General features: G+C 37.4%; 1 protein-coding gene across 4 annotated transcripts in view; it reads left to right on the top strand.

Annotated features, from left to right (window-relative positions):
• BICC1 (BicC family RNA binding protein 1) overlaps nt 1-20457 on the top strand; it is a 285454-nt gene that overhangs the window by 11699 nt on the left and 253298 nt on the right. The gene's annotated exons all lie outside the window — the stretch shown is intronic.

Below are 20457 nucleotides of genomic sequence, written 5' to 3'. Positions count from 1 at the left end.
GCATGTTCTTGGCCTTAAAAAATACCAACAGTTCTGCCTTACACAAGTAAGGCATAGTAATTGTCCACATGCAAGTTAGTTTTACTTTACCTTTATTCTAGGGACTGTGTAGAATCTTGTATGGTTAGTGATAGTATTTTAGTGAGAGTATTAAATGAGAATATGCAGAATAATTCAGGGAGGTTAATGTTGAATAATTTGTATCTGTATCTGATCTCAATTAATTGTATACATTGAAATTTATCAAGGTTAGCCTAATTATTTGCAGATACTGGATTATCTTTTTCTTACAGGAATACATCTTCAGATACTTGTTTAAATATGATTTTAAAGCATCTCAGATAAGAGACCATCCATTCTTGACATAAGTGGTCTTTTATGTTAGTTTGCTCATTGCACTAGGATACTCACTGAAGTCCTTTTGATTAGAAGGAAATAAACCATTCCTCTCAGAAGAGTGGGTTAGTCAGGCAACTTGAGTTCATGATCTAGTCTTGCCATTGACCATGTACAAATCATTTAACCTCTCAGGATTTTGGATTAGATGCCCCCTCAAATGCCCTCCAGTTTTAGTGTTCTGAGTCTTTTGCACAGCATACACTACAAGCCCAGCAGTGCCTGGCATGTGGTGTTGGAGGCTGAGTCTACATACATGAGTGGTTTGGGTAGGATACCACACATGAGCTTTCACAGCAAATGGGGGAAGAGGGTACAATGAAAATGTTTGGAATATCTTGGTTTTGGAGGAGCAACTGCTCAAAAGACAGCTGACTGTGAGCTGACATCTTGGCAGTCAGGTTTACAGTGCCTATGGGCTAGATGTTAGCTAATTTAAGGTTTTTGATAGTAAGGTTTAAGGTTTTTGATTTAAGGTTTTGCATTAGATGAGCAAAGGATATTGTATGCTTCCCTAAGTAGCATATTCTGGTCACATTTTCCTTCTCTGCCAAAATGTCCAATTATCAAGCTTCATGTGCCAAGATTTGCATATGTCATATAAACCACTAGAGAAGTATAGTAGGGGAATATAATAATGTTCATTAGAGTAAAATCTCAATTAAAAAGATATCTATCTGTATGTCCAAATTTTAAGTATTTTCAGAATTATTTTAATTGCTTGTTCATTATTGAGAACTAACACAATATTTCTTTTGTACAGAAGACCACAATAGCTTGTGTTGTTTATTTTTTGGGTTGGTCCCTTTATCATATTCTGAGCTTTTGAAGTACCATTTAGGCAAAATCAGTATTTTGGCAAGAAATTGTTATCTCTTGTGTTTTTTTTAAAGGTTATTTTATCTTGAGAGAGAGAGAGAGTGCGAGCCTGCTCAAGTGGAGGAGGGGCAATGAGAGAGGGAGAGAAGCCCAAACAGGTTCTACACTGTCAGCATGGAACCTGACACAGGGCTCAATCCCATGAACCATTAGATCATGACCTGAATCCAAATCAAGAGTCAGATGCTTAACCCACTGAGCCACCCAGGTGCCCCTAGATATTGCTATCTTTTAAATTGTTTGATTATAATGATCTAATTTAAAAAGCCAGAAAAATATATGTTTAGCTTGAGTGTTGCAGGAGGAATCATATAATGGAATGTTTATTTAATCCAGGGGGAATGCTTTTCTTAATTTTTTTTTTAATATTGGTAAATGAAACCCAAGATTAGCATCAATCTAAAGTTTTAATTTTTATTTTTTTATGGGATTTATAATTTAGTGTAACATTGCTGGCAGTCATATTTTCACCTAAAAAGAAAGATTGCTTTCAAAAATATATTTACAATCAATGAATGGACTTCTGAGATGCATTATCTATGGAAAATATGTTTGACCAAGTCAAAACATCTAGTCTTGAGCAACAAATTTATAAAAGTGGATTTGAATTTGAAGGAAGTTCTGCATAAATTATTAGCTTTCAAGCTTGTAAAAATTATCTTTTATTATAAATCATTAGGAATAGTGAGCCATCTGAAAAACCCAATGGGAAATTACTGTATGTGTTAAAAAAATCATGAGGTCATGTTATGAGACTTCACAAGTGAATAAGGATTTTTACCTTTAAGAGGAATACAGTCAGGTGGAAGAGAAGAAACCCACCTATACTCAATAACAGAAAAGAAAAGTAGATCCCATGGAGTAAGGCCCTGCTTACATAATGTGCTTCTTAGCCTGGGGTCGCCTACCTCTGTCCCTCAAGGCTAGTACTTGTAGCAGCTAGTTTATTTGGGAAATAGTCTCAAGGAGAGGAGGTGAGGGAATAAGGAGAGTCAAATGGGGAAGAAGAAGCCAAAGCCAATACAATGATACATTATTGACTTGGTTACTTCTGAGGGTGACTATTATTTCTGCTGAGTCCCAGAGACTACCTCCCTAAATCACCCATCCCAGGGATTAAAAGGAGAAGCCATTTGTCTAAAAGTTTCTATCCCTCTTTCAAAAGGATTGAGGGTTGCCCCGTGAAGTTTGCCTTCTCAGAAATTCTAGGTTACATATGTGTGATACCTCTTGACCTTGCATGCATCCAACAAACTTCGAGAACAGGAAGTGATAAGTCTGTTTGGAGTAAGATTGAGATGAGGCACTGTTAGCACAAAGTGGGTTGACACCTGCACAGAGTCATTAACTATAGCTGACTGGAGTCAGAGATGAAGTGTGGTGGAGGTGAGATGGTATATAACATAGTCTGTACAGTATAATAATTTTGTATATTTTAGGTGCAAAAAAATTCAGAAAGAGAAGTGGGTGTTTGAAATATGTTATACCTTTTCTAAATCAAAGACCAGTCTTCACTATAAATTTTTGATGACTGCTGTTGTGTATGTTTCCACTGAGTTTGTTATAATGTGACATTACAGAGATAACTGGTCTGTTCTCAAAAAGAAGGTGGAGTAGACAGCTCTAGAACTCACTCCCTTACAGAAACACTGACTTAGCAATATACAGTCCAAAAATCCATTATGAGAATGCTCAAAGACAGGAGCATCTGCATTGAAATGGGTCAGAGAAATGGTTTCATTTAATCTCCATCAGCCCTTCCTGTAGGCCAGTAAAACTCGTAATTAAAAGGAAAAGCCCCATATTCTGCTCGTCCCTTGGAAGGGAAAGAGAGTAGTGGAACATGTATCCAATGTCCCAGGGTTTTTTTGGGGTGAGGGGCTAGGAGGGGTTGGTTTATATTTTGCTTCACTTGGAGTGCTGATGGGGAACTGGCATACTTTGGATGCTGGGGGCTATTTAGAACCAAAGAGAGCTCAACTGTATGTGGTAGTGCTAGAGAATCTGCACTACTCTAGATAGACACCAGAAGGTGAAAGAGACTAAACCCTCATGAAAAAGAAACTGGAAAACCTCTGTAATTGGAAAATTACACAAAGTCCATAGAATATGTATCCTTATAAAGCGTTTGAGAATCTCTAGCCAGGCTGATTGATAGAAGTCTTCCAATATACAAAGCCACTGGGGAGGTGGCTGCTTCTGTAAAGTGCAAAAATCACAACAAAAAAATATGGCAAATAACAAGGCACATGAAAGCAGGGAAACGTGGCCCAATCAAAAGAACCAAATAAATCTTCAGAAACCAACACTCAAGAAATAGAGATCTGTGAATTACCAATGAAGTCAAAACAATTGGCTTAAAGAGGCTCAATATGCTCCAGGGGAACACAAGTAAATAAACAAACAAGTAAATAAACAAGTAAATAAAATAAGGAAAATAATGCATAAATAAAATGAAAATATCAACAAAAGAGGTAGAAACTAAAAAAACTAAGCAGAAATTCTGGAACTGAAAAAGTAGCTTAATTGAAAAAAATTTAGTAGAAGGGATCAATAGCAGACTTGATAAAGCAGAAGAAAGAATGAGTGATCTTGAATACAGTTCATTTGAAATCAGAGGAATGGAAAGAAAAAAAATGAAAAGTCGAAAAAAAAAGTCTTAGGGACTTAGGAGACACTGTCAAATGGATCAATTTATACAACATCGGAGTTCCTGAAAAGAAGAGAGAGATGAGCAGAGCTCTTTTAAAGACATATGCCAGGAAACTTTCTGAACAAGGGAAGAAATGAACATACAAATTCAAGAAGCTTAAAAGATTCCAACTAGGATGAATCTAAAGAAGTCCACACTGAGACATATTATAATCAAACTGTGAAAACTCAAGACAATCTTGAGAGCAGCAAGAGAAAAATATACAAGGAAAAATATATAAGGAAGCTCCTGTACAATTGTCCGCAGATTTCTTATCAGAAACATTACAGGCCAGAGTGCTGAAAGAAAAAAACCTCTCAAACAAGAATACTATATGTGGCAAAACTTTCCTTCAGAAATGAGAGAGAAATAAAGACTTTCCTGGATAAATAAAAGCTGAGGAAGTTCATGACAACTGGATATGCCTTACAAGAATGGATAAAGGGAGTTCTTCAAGTTGAAAGGAAAGGACAACATGAAAGCATGTATAAATATAAAGCTCTCTGGTAAAGAAAATACCTATAGAAGATGCACAAAAGAAGAAATGATAAAGGAAGCAAAACATGTCACTGTAAAAAAAAAAATGAAACACGAAGGCAGCAAGAGAGGAAAGAGGGATAAAATGCCTATAAGACATATGGAAATCAGTTAACAAAGTGACAGTAAAAAGTCCTTCCCTGTCAGTAATTTTATTTCACTTTAGTTAATTTTTAAGTGTTTCTTTATTTTGAGAGAGAGTGTGATAGACTGCACATGTGTGTGTGTGTTGTGAGTGGGGGAAAGGCAGAGAAAGAGGGAGAGAGAATCCCAAGCAGGCTTTGCACTGTCAGCATGGAGCCCATGTGGGACTTGATCTCAGGAACCATGAAATCATGACCTTGTTAGCCAGGAGTTGGACACTTAACTGATTGAGCCAGTAATTATTGGAGTCCCGTCATTACTGGAGCCAGCACTCCAGTAATTATTTTCAACATAAACAGATTAAACTCCCCACATAGAGTGGCTGAATGGCTTAAAACAAAAAAAGGCCAACTATAGTGGTCTACAAGAGTTTACTTTAGATATAAGGACATACACAGGTTGAAAGTGAATGGATGGAAAAAGATACTCCATTGCAAATGGCAAACTAAAGAGAGTAGAGGTGGCCATACTTACATCAGACAAAATAAACTTTAAGGCAAAAAATGCCACAAGGGATCAAGAAGGTGATTATGTAAAGATAAAAGGCTCAGTTCCTAGGAAAATGTAACAGTTGGAACAGGAGGGAAGATGGCGGCGTAGGAGGATGCTGGGCTCAACTCATCCTGCTGATCACTTAGATTCCACCCAAATCTGCCTAAATAACCCAGAAAACCACCAGAAGACTAGCAGAATGGAATTTCTGGAGCCAAGCATATACAAGAGGTCCACGAAGAGGGTAGGAAGGGCAGAGATGGTGCATGCTACACGGACTGGCAGGAGGGAACTGGGGCGGTGGAGGGGTAGCCCACCCAGTAAGGCAGAGCCCCCGAAGTCTGATTTGCAAAAGCGGAGGGGCCGGACTCCATGAGTTCTGACCGCCAGTAGGACTTAACATCTGGAAAGTTAAAAGTCAACAGCCCTGAGCGTGGAGGGCAAGAGGACGCTGGAAGGGAGAGTAATTGAGACCCGGAAGGACAGAGCTCAGCTTGGCCGGAGAACAAAGGCGCTGGCAAGTGCCACTTCCCTCTCCCATCCCCCAGCTGAAATTCCAAAGGGAACCAGGTCCCCTCACCGAACGTGCTTGCATCACGCAAACACCCAATGCTGTGCTTCCATGGATCCATTCCTCCCACGGGCCTATCTCCCTCCTGGTGCTGCAGGGCACTTCCCGAAGGGGACCACCAATGGCAAAGTGAGCTAAGCCTGTCCCTCCCACCCCTGTGCACCTTGTGGATCCACCTCAGCTAATACACCCTTGGCCAGATCCCATCAAAGCAGCACCACAAGTCTGGCAGTGTGCAAGTAGTCCAGACAGGGGCCACACCACTCCACAGTGAGTCCTGCCCCTGGGAAAGAGGAAGAAAAGGTACACACCAGTCTGACTGTGGCCCCAGCAGTGGGCTGGGGGCAGACATTGAGTCTGACTGCGGCCCCGCCCACCAACACAAGTTGTTCCAGACAGCACAGGGGAAGTGCCCTGCAGTTTGGAGCTACCACAGGGACTACCCAAAATGATGAAGTGGAAGAATTCTCCTCAAAAGAAATTCTAGGAAGTAGCAACAGCTAGCGAATTGATCAAAACCGATTTAAGCAATATAATGGAACAAGAATTTAGAATAATAATCATGAAATTAATCGCTGGGCTTGAAAAACACATAGAGGACAGCAGAGAATCTATTGCTACAGAGATCAAGGGACTAAGAAATAGTCATGAGGAGCTAAACAATGCTATAAATGAGGTGCAAAATAAAATGGAGGTGACCACAGCTCAGATTGAAGAGGCAGAGGAGAGAATAGGTGAATTAGAAGATAAAACTATGGAAAAAAGAGGAAGCTGAGAAAAAGAGAGATAAAAAAATCCAGGAGTATGAGGGAGGGGAGAATTAGAGAACTAAGTGATGAAATCAAACGGAACAATATCCGTATCATAGGAATTCCAGAAGAAGAAGAAGAGAGAGAAAGAGGCTGAAGGTGTACTTGAACAAATCATAGCTGAGAAGGTCCCTGATCTGGGGAAGGAAAAAGGCATTGAAAACCAAGAGGCACAGAGAACTCCCTTCAGACATAACCTGAATTAATCTTCTGCACGACATATCATAGTGAAACTGGCAAAACACAAGGATAAAGAGAAAATTCTGAAAGCAGCTAGGGATAAACACGCTCTAACATATAGAGGGAGACCCATAAGACTAGTGGCAGACCTATCTACTGAAACTTGGCAGGCCAGAAAGGAATGGCAGAAAATCTTCAACGTGATGAACAGAAAAAATATGCAGCCAAGAATCCTTTATCCAGCAAGTCTGTCATTCAGAATAGAAGGAGAGATGAAGGTCTTCCCAAACAAACAAAAACTGAAGGAACTCATCACCACTAAACCAGCCCTACAAGAGATCCTAAGGGGGATTCTGTGAGTGAAATGTTGCAAGGCCCACAAAGTACCAGAGACATCACTACAAGCATGAAACCTACAGACATCACATTGACTCTAAACCCATATCTTTCAGTAATAACACTGAATGTAAATGGGCTAATTGCTCCAACCAAAAGACATAGGGTATCAGAATGGATAAAAAAACAAGACCCATCTATTTTCTGTCTACAAGAGACTCATTTTAGACCTGAGGACACCTTCAGATTGAAAGTGAGGGGATGGAGAACTACCTACCATGCTACTGGAATTCAAAAGGAAGCTGGAGTAGCCATACTTACATCAGACAAACTAGACTTTAAATTAAAGGCTGTATAACAAGGGATGAAGCAGGGCATTATATAATAATTACAGGGTCTGTCCATCAGGAAGAGCTAACAATTATACATGTCTATGCGCCAAATACAGGAGCCCCAAATATATAAAACAATCACAAACATAAACAGCCTTATTGATAAGACTGTGGTAATTGCAGGGGACTTTAATACTCCACTTACAGCAATGGCTCGAGCATCTAGACACAGGATCAATAAAGCAACAAGGACCCTGAATGATGCAGTGGATCAGATGGACTTGGCAGATATGTTTAGAACTCTGCATCCTAAAGCAACAGAATATACTTTCTTCTCGAGTGCACACGGAACATTCTCCAAGATAGATCACATACCGGGGCACAAAACAGCTCTACATGAGTGTAAAACAATTGAGATCATACCATGCACACTTTCAGACCACAATGCTGTGAAGCTTGAAATCAACCACAGGAAAAGTCTGGAAAACCTCCAAAAGCATGGAGGTTAAAGAACACCCTACTAAAGAATGAATGCATCAACCAGGCAATTAGAGAAGAAATTAAAAAATATACGGAAACAAATGAAAATGAAAATAAAACAGTCCAACGCTTTGGGGACGCAGTGAAGGCAGTCCTGAGAGGAAAATACATTGCAATCCAGGGCTATCTCAAGAAACAAGAAAAATCCCAAATACAAAATCAGACAGCACACCTAAAGGAACTAGAAGCAGAACAGCAAAGACACCCCAAACCTAGCAGAAGAAGAGAAATAGTAAAGATCAGAGCAGAAATAAACAATTTAGAATCTAAAAAAACTGGAGAGCCGACCAATGAAACCAAGAGTTGGTTTTTTATGGGAAAAATAAAATTGATAAACCTCTAGCCAGGTTTCTCAAAAAGAAAAGGGAGATGATCCAAATAGATAAAATCATGAATGAAAATGGAATTATTACAACCAATCCCTCAGAAATACAAGCAATTATCAGGGAATACTATGAAAAATTATATGCCAACAAACTGGACAACCTGGAAGAAATGGACAAATTCTTAAGCACCCACACACTTCCAAAACTCAAACAGGAAGAAATAGAAAACTTGAACAGACCCATAACCAGCAAAGAAGTTGAATCAGTTATCAAAAAACTCCCAAGAAATGAGAGTCCAGGACCAGATGGCTTCCCAGGCGAATTCTACCAGACATTGAAAGCAGAGATAACACCTATCCTTCTCAAGCTGTTCCAAAAAATAGAAAGGGAAGGAAAACTTCCAGACTCACTCTGCGAAGCCAGCATTACTTTGATTCCCAAACCAGACAGAGACCCAGCAAAAAAAGAGAACTATAGGCCAATATCCCTGATGAACATGGATGCAAATATTCTCAACAAGATACTAGCAAATCGAATTCAAGAGCATGTAAAAGGAATTATTCACTATGATCAAGTGGGATTCATTCCTGGGCTGCAGGGCTGGTTCAACATTCTCAAATCAACCAGTGTGATGCATCACATTAAAAAAAGAAAAGAAAAGAACCATATGATCCTATCAATCAATGCAGAAAAGGCATTTGACAAAATTCAGCATCCTTTGTGAATAAAAACCCTCGAGAAAGTCGGGATAGAAGGAACATACTTAAACATCATAAAAGCCTTTTATGAAAAGCCCACAGCTAATATCATCCTCAATGGGGAAAAACTGAGAGCTTCCCCCTTGAGATCAGGCACACGACAGGGATGACCACTCTCACTGCTGTTGTCTAACATGGTGTTGGAAGTTCTAGCATCAGCGATCAGACAACAAAAGGAAATCAAAGGCATCAAAATTGGCAAGGATGGAGTCGAGCTTTCACTTTTTGCAGATGACACAATATTATACATGGAAAACCCAATAGACTCCACCAAAAGTCTGCTAGAACTGATACGTGAATTCAGCAAAGTCTCAGTATATAAAATCAGTGTACAGAAATCAGTTGCTTTGTTACACGCTAATAATGAAGCAACAAAAAGACAAATAAAGAAACTGATCCCATTCACAATTGCAACAAGAAGCCTAAAGTACCCAGGAATAAACCTAACCAAAGATGTAAAAGATCTGTATGCTGAAAACTATCGAAAGCTTATGAAAGAAATTGAAGAAGATACAAAGAAATGAAAAAACATTCCGTGCTCGTGGATTAGAAAAATAAATATTGTTAAAATGTCAATACTACCCAAAGCTTTCTACACACTGATTGCAATCCCAATCAAAATTGCACCAGTATTCTTCTCGAAGCTAGAATAAGCAATTCTAAAATTTGTATGGAACCACAAAAGACCCCGAATAGCCAAAGTAGTTTTGAAGAAGAAGACCAAAGCAGGAGGCATCACAATCCCAGACTTTAGCCTCGACTACAAAGCTGTCATCATCAAGACAGCATGGTATTGGTACAAAAACAGACACATAGACCAGTGGAACAGAATAGTAACCCCAGAATTAGACCCACAAAAGTATGGCCAGCTAATCTTTGACAAAGCAGGAAAGAATATCCAATGGAAAAAAGACAGTGTCTTTAACAAATGGTGCTGGGAGAACTGGACAGCAACCTGCAGAAGGATGAAACTAGACCACTTTCTTACACCATTCACAAAAATAAACTCAAAGTGGATGATGGACCTCAATGTGAGACAGGAAACCATCAAAACCCAGTGGAGAAAGCAGGAAAAAACCTCTCTGACCTCAGCCGCAGCAATTCCTTGCTTGACACATCTCCAAAGGCCAGGGAATTAAAAGCAAAAATGAACTATTGGGATCTCGTCAAGATAAAAATCTTCTGCACTGTAAGGGAAACAACAAAACTAAAAGGCAACTGATGGAATGGGAAAAGATAGTTACAAATGACATATCAGAGAAAGGGCTAGTATCCAAAATCTATAAAGAAGTCACCAAACTCCACACCCGAAAAACGAATAATCCAGTGAAGAAAGGGACAGAAGACATGAATAGATACTTCTCTAAATAAGACATCCAGATTGCCAACAAGCACATGAAAAGATGCTGAACATCACTCCTCACCAGGGAAATACAAATCAAAACCACACTGAGGTATCACCTCATGCTGGTCAGAGTGGCTAAAATGAACAAATCAGGAGCCTATAGATGCTGGCAAGGATGTGGAGAAACAGGAACCCTCTTGCACTGTTAGTGGGAATGCAAACTGGTGCAGCCACTCTGGAAAACAGTGTGGAGGTTCCTCAAAAACTTAAAAATAAATCTACCCTATGACCCAGCAACAGCACTGCTAGGAATTTACCCAAGGGATACAGGAGTGCTGATGCATAGGGGCACTTGTACCCCAATGTTTATAGCAGCACTTTCAACAATAGCCAAATGATGGAAAGATCCTAAATGTCCATCAACCGATGAATGGATAAACAAATTGTGGTTTATATACGCAATGGAATACTACTTGGCAATGAGAAAGAATGAAATCTGGCCTTTTGTAGCAACGTGGATGGAACTGGAGAGTGTTAGGCTAAGTGAAATAAGTCATACAGAGAAAGACAGATACCATATGTTTTCACTCTTATGTGGATCCTGAGAAACTTAACAGAAGACCATAGGGGAGGGGAAGGAAAAGAAAAATTAGGGTGGGAGTCAAAACATAAGACACTCTTAAAGACTGAGAACAAACTGAGGGTTGATGGGGGGTGGGAGGGAGGGAAGGGTGGGTGATGGTATTGAGGAAGGCACCTGTTGGGATGAGCACTGGCTATTGTATGGAAACCAATTTGACAATAAATTTCATATTAAAAAAATGTAACAGTTATATGCACCTAATAGAGCACCCAACTATGTGAAGCAAACATTACATTGACAGAAATGAAGGTAGAAATAGACAGTAACATAATGATAGTGGGAGATTTCAACACCCCACTTTCAGTAAGGGGATAGGTCAAACAAACTGAAGGTTAACAGGGAACAGGATTTGAACAACACGATAGACCAATTGGACCTAATAGACATATATGGAACACTCCACCCAACAATAGCCAAATACACATTTTTCTCCAGTGTACCTGGAACATTCTTCAATATAGATCACATATTAGGCCACAGAACTATTCTTCACCAATTTAAGAAGAATTGAAATCATACCAAATACCTTTTTCTGACCACGGTGGAATGAAACTAGACATCAATAGCAAAAGGAAAACTGGAAACTTCACAGAAATGTGAAAATTAAACAGCACACTTCTGAATGAATCAGTGGGTCAAAGGAGAAAACACAGGGGTAAGTGGAAATTATCTTGAGACAAATGAAAATGAAAACAATATAATAAAACTATGGGCTGCAGCAAAAGCAGTGTTAAGAAGGAAAGTTATGATGATAAATGCATATATTGAACAAAAATTTTCTGTTTGAGAGTCTAACAATTCAAGAACTAGAAAAAGAAGGACAAATTAAACCCAATTTTTAGCAGAAGGAAGTAAATATTAGAAGCAGAAATTGATGATAGAATAGAAAAACAACAGAAAAAGGACATTAAGAGTTGGTTCTTTGAAGATTCATGAATTTGAAAAGTTTTGGCTAGACTGAATAAAAGGAAACTCAAGAAAAATCAGAAATGAAAGGAGTTCTTACATGTGATGGCACAGAAATAAAAAAGATCAAACAGGAAAACTGAGGAATTATATGCCAGAAAATTGGGTAACCTAGAAGAAATGGGTACATTTAGAAACATATATTATCTACCAAGACTAATCATGAAGAAATAAAAAGTCTGAACAGAGTTATAACTAGTAAGGCGATTGAATCAATAGTAACCTTACAACACGGAAAAGCCTAGATCCATACCAAACATTTAAAGAATTGATACCAGTTGTCCAACTCTTCCTAAAATTTGAGGAGGTTGGAACACTTCCATACTCATTCTGTGAGGCCACCTGATGCTGTAATCAAAGATACTACAAGAAAAGAAGACTGTAGACCAATATCCCTAATGAATATTGATGCAAAGATCATCAACAAAATATTAGGAAACTAAATTCAACAGCATATTAAAAGGAGTATACGTTATGTCTAAGATTTATTTCTGGAATGCAAGAATGGTTTAACTTGTGAAAATCAATCTGTATAATATACAACATGAACAGAATGAAGGACAAAACCGATATGATTATCTCAAATGGGTAATAAAAAGATTTGACAATATTCATCATTCTTTCATGATAAAAACATTCAATGAACTGAGAATAGAAGGAAATTACCTCAATGTATGGAAGGCCAAATATGAAAAGCCACAGCTAACATCAATCAGTGGTGAAAAACTTTCAGTTTTTCCTCTAAGGTTAGGATGCTTATTCTCACCACCTCTATTCAGTAAAGTACTGAAAATCTTGGCCAAAACATTCAGGCAAGAAAAACAAATCAAAAGGCATCTAAATAGGAAGGGAAGAGGTGACATTATTTCTGTTGCAGATGACATGATCTTATATATAGAAGGCCTAAAGATTCCACACACACGAAAACTGTTAGAATAAATGAATTCAGCAAAGTTGTAGGTTATGGGACGAACATACAGACATAAATTGCAGTTCTGTACAATGACCAATCCAAAAGACAGCTTCAAAAGAATAAAATACTTAGGAATAAACTTAAGAGGTGAAAGATTTTCATATTGAGAACTACAAAACATTGCTGAAAGAAATCAAAGAAGACACAAATAAGTGGAAAGACATTTTGTATATATGGTTGGAAGACTTAATATTGTTAAAATGCCCTACTACCCAAAGTGATCTACAGATTCAATGCAAATGCTATTGAAATCTGTGTCATATTTTGCAGAAAGAAGAAAAATTCTAAAATTCATATGGAATCTTAAAGGACCCCAGGTCGTGAAATCAGTCTTGAAAAAGAAGAACAAAGCTGGAGGCCTTACACTTCTGACTTCATATTATAAAGCTACAGTAATCAAACAGTATGGTGTTGGTATAAAGACAGACATATAGACCAAAAGAACACCATAGGGAACCCAGAAGTACACCTTCCCTTATATGGTCAAAAGATCTTTGACAAAGGTGCCAAGGGTACATGATGGGAAAGGATAATCTCTTCAACATGTATTGTTAGGAAAACTAGAGATCCACAAGCAAAAGAATTAATTTTGGGGCCTTACCTTACACCATACACAAAAATTAACTTGAAATGGTTCAAAGACCTAAATGTAAGACCCCTAAAAGAAAATATAGGGGAAGGGCTTCATGTCACTAGGTTTGGCAAGTATTTTTGGATATAACACCAAAAGCGTAGGCACCAAAAGCAGTAATCGACAAATGGTATGATATCAAACTTAAAAACTTCTGTGTAGCAAAGGGCACAATCAACAGAGTGAAAAGGTACCCTACAGAAAGGAAGAAAGTATCTGCAAACTGTATATCTGATAAGGGATTAATACCCATATTATAGAACTCCTGCAACTCAGTAACAAAAAATAAAATTGTTAAAAAATTGATAAAGGTTTTGAATAGCCATTACTCCAAAGAAGATATACAAATGACCAACAATCATGAAAAGATGCTCAACATCACGTAATTATTAGGAAAATGCAGTTTAGAACCACAGTGAGGTATCACCTTACAGCCGTTAGGATGGCCATTATCCCCAAAGCAGAAAATAACAAGTGTTGGCAAAGATGTGGAGAAATTGGAACCCACGTGCACTGTTGGGAATGTGAAATGGTGCACATGGAAATATGGAAAATAGTATGATGGAAAATAGTATGATGTTTCCTTGTCAAATTAAAAATGGAATTATCATATGGTCCAGCAGTGCTACTTTTGCGTATATATATATATAAAAGAGTTGAAAGCAGCCATTCAAAGAGATAGGTGCATATCCATGTTCATTGGAGCATTATTCATACAGTAGCCAAGAGATGAAAGCAACCTAAATGCTCATCAGTTGATAAATGGATAAAGCAAATGTGGTGTATATATATGCACAGTGGAATGTTATGTAACCTTAAAAAGAAGAAACTCTAGGGGAGCCTGGGTGATTCAGTTGGTTGAGCATCCAACTACTGCTCAGAGCATGATCTCACTTTTCATGAGTTTGAGCCCCACATCAGGCTCACTATTGTCAGTGTGAAGCCCACTTTGGATCCTCTGACCCCCTCTGTCTCTGCCCTGACCCTGCTCACTCTTCCCCTCTCTCTCTCTCTCTCTCTCTCTCTCTCTCTCTCTCTCTCTCAAAATAAACATAAAAAACTCTGGTAAAATCTTTAAAAAAGAAAATCTTGTAATATGCTGCAACATGAATGAACCTTAAGAACATTAAGCTAAGAGAAAATTAAAATAAGCCAGTCACAGAAAGATAAATACTGTATGACATGATTCCGCTTAAATGAGGTATCTAAAATAGTCAAAACTCTTAGAAACAGAAAGTAGAATGGTGTTGCCAGTGGCTGGAGGGAGTGGAATAGAAGAGTCTAGTCTTTGCTTAGTTACAGAGTTTCACTTTTGCAAGATGAAAAACATGTAGAGATCTGTTGCACAACAGTGTACATATAGTTAACGCTATTGTACTCTTCATTTAAAAAATGGTTAAGATGATGGGGTGCCTGGGTGGTTCAGTCAGTTAAGCATCCAACTTTGGCTCAGGTGATGATCTCCCGGTTAGTGAGTTCGAGTCCCGTGCTGGGCTCTGTGCTGACAGCTCAGAGCCTGGAGCCTGCTTTGGATTCTGTGCCTCTGTCTCTCCCTGTTCCTTCCTCCCGCTCACTCTCTCTCTCAAAAATAAGTAAACATTAAAAAAAAAAATTAAAAAAATTGTTAAGATGGGAAATATCACATATTTTTGTCTAAAACAAAAACCGAAAGGGGCGCCTGGGTGGCTCAGTCATTTGAGCCTCTGACTTTGGCTCAGGTCATGATCTCACGTTTGTGAGTTCAAGCCCCACGTCGGGCTCTGTGCTGACAGCTCAGGGCCTGGAGCCTGCTTCAGATTCTGTGTCTCCCTCTCTCTCTCTGCCCCTCCCCCTCTTGCACTCTGTCTCTCTCAAAAATAAATAAACATTAAAAAATAAAATAAAATCCTGTGTGTTGCCCTTTGATTTTTACCCCATAGGACAGATTTGCCTCAGGTAAACCTTTTGAATAGTCATAATTAAAAAAAAAAAAACTTTTTAAAAGTTTTAAAAATATAAGAGCAAAGGCATTTGAAAAGTCATAGTAGTTCTTTACCTTTCGTTAATAGTTTAAAAGGGAGAGCACTTTCTGTATTTCATAAGGGTGAAAGCACTCATCCATTGAAACTCAAACCATGAGTATTTCCTTCTGAGAGATGCATAAAAATAAGTCGGCATGAAGGCAGAGTCCTGCGGTAACTGGAACCTCGTAACAGCATTTACATTTGGTGTTAACATGCACACACAGGGAAAAGGATTCAGTTATTTTCAAGCTCTCAAATCCCAAATGTGCTGAATAGATATTTCTTTTAAAAAATAAATACACAAAATAGATTTGTGTGACTTGAAGTTTGAAATAAATGTTCTTACATTCCATAGTTAACAATTGTAACAATATCACTTTCTCAAGTTTCCATATTTTTAAAGTGGACTACTATGGTTTGGCTCAGCTACTAAATTAAATTATTGCTGGCTTGCACATTCCTATTGGTTACACTATAATCTTTACCTCCATTGGAAAATATGCCCTATTTTCTGTGTTTTCAGGCTCCTTGGCTTGAAATACCTCTGTTTAGCAACAAAACATGGATTTGTATGTGTGATCTGTGTTATGTGTATAGAAGGAAAAGAAACAGAAATGTGTTACTCTGTGAATGTTACAAATACACATTCAGAAGTGGCATGAAAAACATTTAGTGCAATTATTAATTGTTAGGAGTGATTCTAGTTATATACGTATATACATACATAATATATATAACATACACACGTGTATAGATGTTATATATTGTGTCCACCAAAAATTCATATGTTGGAATTTTAATCCCCAGTATCTCAGAAAGTGAGCTTGTTTGGAGATAGGGTTTTTATATAGGTAGTCAAATTAAAGCAAAGTCATTAGGATGGACCCTAATGCAATGTGACTGGTATATTTATAAAAAAGGGGAGATTTGGGCATAGACACACAATGGAGGGAAGATTTTGTGAAGAGCCATAGGGAGAACCTGGCCATCCCTCATAGCTCTCAGAAGAAACCAACCCAACAGCACCTTGATTTTGGACTTCTAGCCTCCAGAACTGGGGACAGTAAATTTGGGTTGTTTAAGCCACCCAGTTTGTGGTATTTAGCTATGGTAGTACTAATAAATTAATGCAGTATATTTCTCTGTTGTGAAAATCAGGATATACCCATTTAGCTGAAATAGGTAGTCTTTGAACAGTTTAACATTTTTTACTTTGTGTTTTGTAAGTACTCTTACGAAATTCAGGTTGGTCATGATGATGGAGCAATTGGATTTGGAAAGTGGGTCCAGGACTTCTGACCTTACTTTGCATAAATATAAATCAGACCTGTTTTTAAATCATGAGTTTATGAGTTTGTGCAATTTGTAGCAGTGCCAGAGTCTACCAGAGACCTAATCATTTGGAGAGGCAGGATCATAAATAAACCTGTCCTCATCTAGCACCAAAAAGAAAAAAAAACAAACCAAAACAAAACCTTCGAAATTACACATACTAGATTTAAGTTTTCTGCAGATTAGAAATAAAATTGTTCATGTGACCAGATTTTCCACTGCCCTAAGCTGTAAGTGCCTTTTTATTGTGTTCATGTTATCATCAACAGAAGGGACACTTGAGTTCAGTGCTTGGAAAAGCGGAAGAATAAGCATTCTTTCAGCTGTTTGCCTCTGCCTTTCCGTGGCAGACCCGGACTTCCCATACCACACATCCGAATAAACCCCCACCTGAGTTAACTATGTTCAACCGATGTGGGAACATACCAGCATTCCCCAAACCTCTGGGGAAAAAATAAAGATAGTGATTGGGAAGAATTTTAAAATGTTAGGTAGTTTTGTTGTTGCTGTTGGAGGTTGGGAGAGGTTAATTTTTGGGTGAAAAAGTTCTATATCCACTTGACTTTTGTAGACTAAGATAATGAAGGCTGTTAAACTGGCTTGACCAATGATTTTCACATTAATTTTTAATTAAACAAACAAAAGAAACCATATTATACAAAGCTAGAATTCTTTAAATCATGTTATTGGCTCTTTAAGTTGTCCAATATTTCCAGTAACTCAAAATATACCGAGGTATTTTTAAAAGGTCTTACACTGATGTTTAATGTAAGACTATAAAGTTTTGGAGTAATGAAGAACCCAAACCTTTGGGAAAAATTGATCTAGTCATTGGTAAAATTTTGTTATCTATTCTAAAAAGTGAATTTTGTATTTAGAAAATAGCTAATCAAGGGATGTTATATGATTTATTATGCTTATGAATATGAGAATTTTGTGATAGTTAATTTTGGGGTAGAGTTATTCTGTGTATTATCACCACAAATGCCCTTTTCAAATACATACGCTTTTTGTGCTTCTCTTATGACTATTTCCATTCTATCATTTTCAAACCCACAGTTTTTAGTTATGAAATGATCAAGTCTGTTCAATTTTATGTTTTTGTTTTTAACATTTTAAATTGTGACATATAACACAGATACAGCAAATGTAGCAGAATAATGAATTATTTACACCAGTGAGGTCAAGAAAGAAAATATTGTCAGTACCCTAGAAGCATTCTCTTCATTCTATACCTCACCTTTGAAGGTCACAGCTCTCCTAATTTCTCTGCTAATGTCTTAGTTTGCTGTGTAGTTTTACCACTTATGTGAATCCCTATATGCCTCGGTAGGTTTTACCTTCTTTTAAACTTCATGTAATTATACAGTATGTAATCTGTTAGGTCTGGCTTTACTCCCTCAAAATTGAGATCTATCCATGTTGTATGTAGCTATAGTTTTCATTGCTGAATGTTTTCTGTGGTGTGAACATACCATAGTTTATCCTTTCCAGTCTGTTAATCCTTGCCATTTAACTGGAGCATTTAGCTTCACAAATATTTTATGTAATTATTGATATAGTTGGATTTAGATCTGTAATTTTATTAAGCATTGTTTGTCTCATCTGTTTTTATTTCAATCTTATTTTAATTTTTAATAGACTTTTATGTTTTAGAGCAGTTTTAGCTTCACAACACAATTGAGCAGAAGGTATAGAGATTTCTCATATATTCTGAGTCCCCACACATGTATATTCATTATCAGCATCTCCCACCAGAGTGATACATTGGTTCCAGCTGCTGAACCTGCATCGACATATCACAATCACCCAAAGTTTATAGTTTTATGTTAGGGTTCACTCTTGGTGTTATACATTTTGTGGGTGTGGACAAATATGGTATGTTCTTTGATTTTTCCTGTCTAGTCTACTTTTGGGTTAATTGATTACTTATAAAATTTCCACCTAACTTAATGTAGTAGTTTTTTAATAATAGCTTTTTTAAAAAATTTGTAAATTGTTGCTGTAGGATTATACAGTATACATCTTCAGGTTGTCACAGTCTATTTAGGATCATTATTGTACTACTTTATGTGAAAGAAAAGCCCTTACAACCATGTAGGTTCATTTACCATCATCCTCCCTCCTTTATGATGTGGTTACCATATGTGTTATGTCTACATACATAACATACATAGTACGATGGTACAGTTTTTTAAGTAATTTTTTATTTTAATTCCAGTTAGTTAACATACAGTGTTATATTAGTTTCAGGTGTACAGTCTTGTGATTCAGCAATTCCATATATCATCTGGTACTCATCAGGACAACTGCACTCCTTAATCCCCATCACCTATTTAACCTACCCTCTACCCCCTTCTTCTCTGGTAACCATCAGTTCTCTATAATTAAGAATCTGTTTCCTGGTTTGTCTCTCTCTTTTTCCCTTTGCTCATTTGTTTCTTGAATTCCACATATGAGTGAAATCATGTAGTATTGGTCTTTATCTCACTTATTTTGCTTAGCATTATACTCTCTAGTTTCACCCATGTCATTGCAAATGGCAAGATTTTATTCTTTTTTATAGCTACATAATATTCAATTGCATATCTATATACCACATCTCCTTTAACCATTCATCAATTGATAGACACTTGGGCTACTTCCATATCTTGGCTATGGTAAATAATGCTGCTTTAAACTTGGAGGTGCATATATCCTTTTGAATTAGTATTTTTGTATCCTTTGGGTAAATACCTAGTAGTACAATCGCTGGATTGTAACGTAGTTCTTTTTTAAAATTTTTGTGCAACCTCCGTACTGTTTTCCAGAGTGGCTGCACCAGTTTACATTCCCACCAACAGCGCAAGAGGGTTCCCCAATCTCCACATCCTTGTTAACAACTGTTAACAACTGTTGTTTCTTGTGTTGTTGATTTCCTTTCTGACAGGTGTGAGGTGATCTCTCATTATAGTTTTGATTTGTATTTCCCTGGTGGTAAGTGATGATGAACATCTTTTCATGTGCCTATTGGCCATCTGGATGTCTTCTTTGGAGAAATGTCTGTTCATGTCTTTCCATTTTTTTAAGTGAATTATTCAGTTTTTGGGTGTTGAGTTTTATAAGTTCTTTATATATTTTGGTTACTAACCCTTTATCAGATATGTCATTTGCAAATGTCTTCTCCCATTCAGTGGGTTGCTTCTTAGTTTTGTTGATTGTTTCTTTCACTGTGCAGAGTGTTTTATTTTGATGTAGTCCCAGTAGTTTATTTCTGCTTTTATTTCCCTTGTCTCATGGGACCTATCTAGAAAAAAGTTGCTACAGCCAATATCAAAGAAGTTACTACCTGTGTTCTCTAGGATTTTTATGAGTTCAGGTTTTATATATATGTCTTTAATCCATTTTCTGTTTATTTTTGTGTATGGTGTAAGAAAGTGGTCTAATTTCATTCCTTTGCGTGTTGCTGTTCACTTTTTCCCAATACCATTTGTTGAAGAGACTTTTTCTTATTAGATATTTCCTGCTTTCTCGAAGATTAACTGATCATATAATTGTGGGTTCCTTTATGGGTTTTCTATTCTGTTCTGTTC

This window comes from Panthera onca, chromosome D2 (assembly GCF_046562875.1).
Source record: "Panthera onca isolate mPanOnc1 chromosome D2, mPanOnc1 haplotype 2, whole genome shotgun sequence".
Taxonomy (NCBI): Eukaryota; Metazoa; Chordata; class Mammalia; order Carnivora; family Felidae; genus Panthera; species Panthera onca.
The sequence above is the reverse complement of the archived record's forward strand: the minus strand, read 5'-3'. Positions and strand labels throughout refer to the sequence as shown.